The following is a 7,246-nucleotide window of genomic DNA, read 5'->3' on the forward strand; positions in this document are numbered from 1 at the left end:
TAACGATCAGAACAGCGAGCGACAAGCGACCGTCTCATTATGAGAAGGTGCCAGTCGCTGGTCGACATTCTGTGTCCTGTTGTGGTAATCTGCAGCTGCGGTCGTCTCTTAGCGAGCCAACACGTCCAGCTGAACACGTGCCTTTTATCTGGTTCACGCTGGCTATTCCGAGGCCCTCTTGTAAGAAAAGGGCGCCATTATTGTCGGCCGAGACCATTATCTCCTCTATGCCATTTACCGTCGGTGTTAACTAGTACCTCTTGTACTTCATACTGTTGCTCCCGGAGACGAGGGTTCCCTAACTTTATTATTGGTCCATCTGAGGCAGCATTACTACACGTGTTTCACCTGGAACACTTGACCTAGGTGACAAAGCTTCAAAATAGTGTTGTATTAATTCTCGAAGAGAAACAATGTGCATCGCCACTCTACATTCTTTGATACAGTGATAAATGCAGCACATCTGGCTATTTAAAGAATAATTAGTACATAATACAAGAAGAATACTATCTCATCATTCAAAGAAGAGACGTACTAGTTTATCTGGAGGTGTTCTTGCATCAGTGAAGTAGAGGATGGACGAAATTCTGTTATACAATGGGGTTGAAAGCCTTTGCTAAATATCCCCCTTTCGTGGCAATTTCTATTTTCCATCAAAGACCAAATTTTCTTATAACTTTTGTGACGTACTATACTTCCCATTTCCTCCTCACTTCCCACGAAATTTTTGGATACACTTTAAGATAAAAGTAAAAGTGACACACGACCGACGAATTATTTGACTGGGACACAAAAAGATGGATGTGATTTACAGAACAACGAATTATAATTTCAGAAAAATAAAGCACTCCGTCTTCAGGCCACGAGTAGCCTACCGGACCATCCGACCGCCGTGTCACCCTCGTGGACGAATTGGATAGGCGGGGCGTGGTGTCAGCACACCACTCTCCCAGTAATAAGGTGGTATTCTTGACTGAAGCCGCTACTATTCGGTCGAGTAGCTCCTCAATTGGCATCACGAGTTTGAGTGCACCCCGAAAAGTGGCAACAGCGCACGGCAGCCTGAATGGTCACCCATCCAAGTGCCGATCACGCCCGACAGCGCTTAACTTCGGTGATCTCACGGGAACCGGTGTATCCACTGCGGCAAGGCCGTTGCCACATAATTTCAGAAAAATTGATGTTTCATTCAAGAGAAAAAGGTTCACAAATTGAGCAAGCCAATAACGCGTCAGAGGTTTGTGTCCACCCTTGGGCACGCGTGTGTGTTTGTTGTTCTTAGCATAACATAGTTTAGGTATTGTGTAAGACTAGGGACCAATGACCTCAGCGGTTTGGTTTCTTAGGAATTCACGCACATTTGAATATTTTTGAACAATAACGCATTGGTCTACCTGTGGCCCTTATGAAAACAGTTATTCCGTTTGGCAGTGACTGAGAGACTTGTTGGATGTCCTCCTGAAGGGTATCGTGCCAAATCCTGTCCAGTTGGCGCGTTAGATCGTCAAAATCCCGAGATAGTTGGAGAGCCCTGCTCTTAATGCTCCAAACTTTCTCAACTGGGGAGAGATCCGGCGACGTTGTTGTTCAAGCTAGGGTTCTACAAGCACGAAGACTAGCGGTAGTAACTCTCGTCGCGTGGAAGCGAGAATTATCTTGCTGAAATGTAAGCCCAGGATGGCTTGCCATGAAGGAAACAAAACGGGACGTAGAACATCGTCGACGTACCACTGAGCTGTAAGGGTGATGTGGATGATAACCGAAGGGATCCTGCTATGAAAAGAAAAAGCGCCCACAGCATCACTCCTGTTGTATAGAGGACGAAAGTCAGATTGGCATCCCACCACTGTCTGCGGAATCTCCAGACACGTCTTCGCTGGTCATTATCATCAATGCGAACCAAGACTTATCACAGAAGTTAATTCTACTCCAGTCAATGCGATTCCAGGTCGAATGTCTACAGACAGTGGCTGGATGCAAACCTGGCGCCCCGACAACCAAGGCTATTGGTCTGGGGAGCATTGTTTTTTTTTTTTCAGCAGTACCACTTTGGTTGTCATCTAAGTCACTCTTGGAGCACAGCGATACGTCGACGATATTCTACACACCGTTTAGTTGCCCTTCGTGGCGCTTGTATTTCGGCAAGGTAATGCAGCCCGCACACAGCGAGATTGTCTCCGTGCTCGCCAAACCCTACCTTGGCCAGCAACGTCTCCCGATCTGTCCCCAACTCAAGACGTTTAGAGCTTAACAGGCAGGACCATCTAAGCAGCTCAGGATTTTGACGATCTGCCGCTCCAGTTTGACAAAATTTGGCACGATATCCCTCAGGATGATAGCCAACAACTCTATAAATCAATGCCAAGTCAAATACCTACTTGTGCAAGGGCCAGAGGTGGAAGAAAGCGTTACTGACCTGCTCAATTTATGAAGCTCATTCTTTTGAATAAATCTTCCATTGTTTCTGAAATCATAACCATTTATTTGTTTGAACATGTTCATCACACTTACTGATTTCCGTCCCATGTGGATAATTTCTTCGTGGTATGTCCTTTTTCTTAGAGCGCAAATTTTGATCCGTTTTGCTGCTATCAAGTCACAAAGAGTCCCACTAAATAGTACCTCCTGTGCACATACTTTCAACAATTCCAACAGAGTATGAGTATTAAGCGTACAAAGTTTCAGTCGGTACTGCGAACGGTAGTTAGGTGCAATGGGCTATGACCGAGGCATCTGATTCACAAATGAGAACATCTGCTGTGTAACCACAGTACAAGTTGTGGCGCCAGAGATTTTGATGTGAAGAACCGCCTTAGTTTCCCACTTGAGCCATGTCAGTAATCCAAAAATATTAACTATTAGATAGCATGTTGTGTCCTGAAAAAATTCATTAAAATTTGTTTCCTTTTGCTTGTTTCGTGATGAAAAAAAAAGTTGCCTGACAAGGTGGTCCAGTCATGGTCTACCGACGCGGCTAGTAATAGAGCAGGTCACTAATAAAGTTGCCAGGAATAGTTGCTGAACTCCATTGTCAAGAGAGACTTCGTACTATGTTATTCACAGACTTGGACGAAAAATATTGAACATTGTATCAGTTCGTGTAATGTGTTGTGTTATGTGAGTTTGAAACGTCCCCTTAGAAAAATTATTCATGACTGTGCTTAAACTGACACACAATATTTTTTTAGCGCAACGCAATCTGACTACCAATAATCTCGACAAAACAATGGCCCTGACTAACAATAACCTATACCTTTCACAAATCACTTACATCACCAAAAATGTTCGTTACTCGAACTACAGCAATACAGCGAGCGCCACTACTGCCAGCTAAATAAAAGAAGGCACTAACTACTGATAGGACTAGTTAGCAAATGAAAGATTTTAATAGAGAACAAACAATATATTTACCTTAATAGTCATAATGTATATAGCAGTTCATGACATCCAGTCTTACAAATTTCAAAACTCCGCCATCTCTCTCCCCACATCCACCACTGCTACCACCAGCGCTACGTGGCGTTACCAATAAGAAAACCTAAACAGCCTACTCACATAGCCCCCATGCTCCCCACAAAAAATTTTGCAAAATGTTTTGGACACAGGCCAATACAGATTTGAAAAAAAATTTCATAATTACAGTAAGAATGATACCAAATGCACACACTTATTAATACAATGTTGGTCAAAAGCTAAAATTTTCTCACAGTCCATAAAGACAGTCCTGATCATTCATCAAAGTAAAATCGCAGTGTTTTTCTCAACGTCTGAGTAGTAAAAGAAAATTCACACGGAAGTAGTGGATTTCCGTGCAGTCTTGAAGAAGTACTGTTGTCCTTCCAACGGAAAGACAGTGCTGACTCTTGACATGCAGACAGGTATTGGGCCACAACAGAGCAAACCCACAGCAGAATCAGTCGCAGTTTTGAAGAATATCGTTTGGTAGGTCATCACAGAGCAGACCCCCCATTGTAGTCCTGGAGAGAGTATGGTATTGGTGGGCCACCATAGTTGCAGATCCACTGCAGTCCTTGTATAAATAATGGTATTGGTGGGCCATCAAAGATGCAGACCCACTGTAGTCCTTGTAGAGACGGCTAGCAGCGATCTGTTGCAACTGTGCAGGTGCACAATCACCATCGAAGAGTCTTGCGGACAATATAGCAAGTTCAGAAACCACCACTTGTGTACTCACAAAACGTTTTGGAATATCCTTAGAACCAGCAATGTTGTTATCCAGTCCCTTGCTGAATTATCAACACACGTGCAAACACTAACAGTCCTTACTTCTCACATATTGTCCATATATTATGACCAACAGAAATGTGTGCAGTGAAATGTAACTTACAAGTTACTTAATTTGATGAACTGGTGTCAATTACAATTTTATAACATAAGAATACAATAACAAAGGTGTAAAATACATCATTAAAGAACATAACAATACAGATAACACTTGTGGTAGGGCAGGCTTTACAAGAGAATAGAAATAAACATGTACACCAGTGTTACAAGAATTATGACATGAGTACTTTACGTCATTTACAGTAATGTGAATCACAGGATATGCAATGTTGTTATGTTTTACGTCGTGTTCCTGGAGTAAGATGTCCGTAATGTCTTCCATTGTTATGTAATTACTAGCTACGGCAACTGCGTCGTCAGTTTCATAAGTACGTTTTGTGGCTGCCAGCGGTATGAGTCATTGCCCATTGTGTCTTTGTTGGCGTGCGTCGTTATTGGGATTTGGAGACCTAACTTCTACAAATTCGACTTGTCGAGAGGGCCCCGCCCTGTTTGAGTCCCGCCAGTTCTGATTCAATTCAGGTCTGTCGTTACGATCATATCGTCTGTCGTCATGTCGGTAGAGTCCATAGTTTCTTTCTTGTCGGTCACGTGGTGAAGAATTTCTCCCTGAATCGTAACTGCGCGCTGGACCGTTGCATCTGAAGTTATTCTGTCTCCCTTGATAATAATTATTTTGGTTCCCACACTGTCTGTTTCTATGATTGTTTCTGTGATAGTCATCACCGCAGAGAGGTGATCTTTCCCTGTAATTATTACTACTCTGCCAACGGTTGTCATACGCGTGGTGTCTGTTTTGGACACGATTTACGTTGCAAGAATAGCCTTGTCGTGTATTATTTCTGTCATAGCGGAATTGTGATAGATGTGACCTGTAATTGTTGTGCTCCTGTTTTTGCGTTCCGCGATTGTCAGTGTCAATCTCCAGTTCTTGTAACAGTCGCTGAAAAGCTTCAATGTCGTCTTTGTAACGTCCTGCTAAAATAATATGTCGTAAATGTTCAGGCAGTTTTATTAAGCAAATGCGGATGTGTTCTGAGGGGCTGTATGGGTTTGAAAGATATAGATTCTTATGCAACGTGTCTTCAAAATATTTCATAAGACTGAAAAATTCAGATTGTTCGAAACGTTTCATCATTATGATGCTACGTTTTACTCGGTCTTGTGTAACTTGAGACCAATACGCTGAGAGGAAGGCATGATAAAATTCTCCTTCACATTGACAATCGTGAATGACCGATCTCATTCTTACAGCTGGTTCATTCCCCAAGTAGCAGCACATAAATTCTAACCTGTGCTCCAATGACCAGTTGGGAGGAAAACAATGAAAGAATTGATGAAGCCATGCTAGTGGATAAATGTCATTGTCAGAATTCTTAAATGTTTTGAATTTACGTGAAGTAATGAACAGCTTATAGTCAAAATCATCGTGTCGGCGAGTCACACATCGCTCATTGTTACTTGTTTCGGTGGTTCCATCTCAAAATCCAATGCGCCTTGCCAATTTCTTTCATAATTTCCGAACTGTCCTGTGTTATTATTTTGTGGTTGTTCCGTATTTCTATGTTCCTCTTCCCATACTGGAGCGCGAGTGTCCTCTGAAATATGTAATTCTTGTATTACTTGTGCCAACTGATCTTGTACTTCCCGGATTTCTCTTTTGTACTGTGTATTGATTTGATTTTGATTTTGTATGCATTTTCTAATTTGTTCATACTCTTCAGTGTCCGTGAAGGCTACAGGTCTTGTGTCATTCAGATCATCATCTACCATTGTAGATAAGTTAGTGAACTGATCTGATAGTTCGGCTACTTTATCCGTTAGTGAAATTATTTCCTCTGTGTGTTTTTCTGAACCAAGTTTCAGAGTGTCCATTTGTGTTGAAATCGTATCTCCTGTGTCCTTTAAGTTTTCCTGAGTTTTTGCAAGTTGCGTAACCGAATCGGCAGATGCAACTCAGTCAATTTTAACTTGCAAGGTGTCGTGATTTTCATGAACAATAGTTTGCAGTTCTTTTATGGCTGCTTCGTGATTCTGTAATGCATTTTCATGACGCGAAAAAATAGGTTGGAAATGCTCACAAATTTGTGTTTTTACCTCATTACAGACTTTCTGACATTTCGATTCAATGTTATGTAACTTAGTAGTTAAATCTTCACTTGTTTGTTCAAGTGTGGTGTCTAACTTCCGAAGATTTTGTTCCATTGTGTCTAACTGTTGCTGTGTTTGTCTCTGGTGTTGTTCCATTGTGTCTAACTTTTGAAGATTGTGTTCCATTGTGTCTAAGTTTTGAACATTTTGTCCCATTTGTTTCTGATTTTGTTCAAGCGTTGTGTTAACTTTTGTAGCCTTTGTCCCATTTGTTGCATGTTCCTCAGTGCTATTCGGCAGTGCTTTTGAACCGGCAATATTCGCATTTTGAAAAGCAGAAAATGTGTCTTGATTTATTTGAGAAAACGGTGAGGACACAAAACCTGAATCTACAGTATTTGCAATACTGTGTCCTGTCATTTCGAAATCCTGAGGCGAGCTGTTGCCGACGGATCGATCGATAATGCTTCCCTGTTCACTAATTGTTTCACTGCCTACACCATTATTTGCAGCCCGCTCCATTTCCCTATGCACAATTACCAAATCATTATTCTGAACATTAGTTAATTCATTACATGGTGGCGCTAACACACTGCTTTCGTCTTCACTGTCATTTCTCAGTTTACTTTGGAGCCTAGTATTACGTTTTTCACACGCCATTATTGTCACAATATTTCACACGACAACACATAAAAACACAATTTGAAGAGCAAAAATAAGAGAACACATTAACTTAGCACTGAAAATAATATCTAGTTAATTGCAAGCGCAGCTGCGAAATACTTGGTGCAAATTTACATGCGTACCACACTTGTTTTACTGTACAACAATGAAAGACTGCAACTACAAA

The 7,246-nt window shown here is 41.6% G+C and overlaps 1 pseudogene; it reads right to left on the bottom strand.

The window, feature by feature from the left end:
- Window positions 1-1,042: 1,042 nt before the first annotated feature.
- LOC126337143 (5S ribosomal RNA) lies at window positions 1,043-1,160 on the bottom strand (annotated as a pseudogene).
- Between the last annotated feature and the right edge of the window lie 6,086 nt (window positions 1,161-7,246).

This window comes from Schistocerca gregaria, chromosome 2 (genome assembly GCF_023897955.1).
Source record: "Schistocerca gregaria isolate iqSchGreg1 chromosome 2, iqSchGreg1.2, whole genome shotgun sequence".
NCBI classification, from domain to species: Eukaryota; Metazoa; Arthropoda; class Insecta; order Orthoptera; family Acrididae; genus Schistocerca; species Schistocerca gregaria.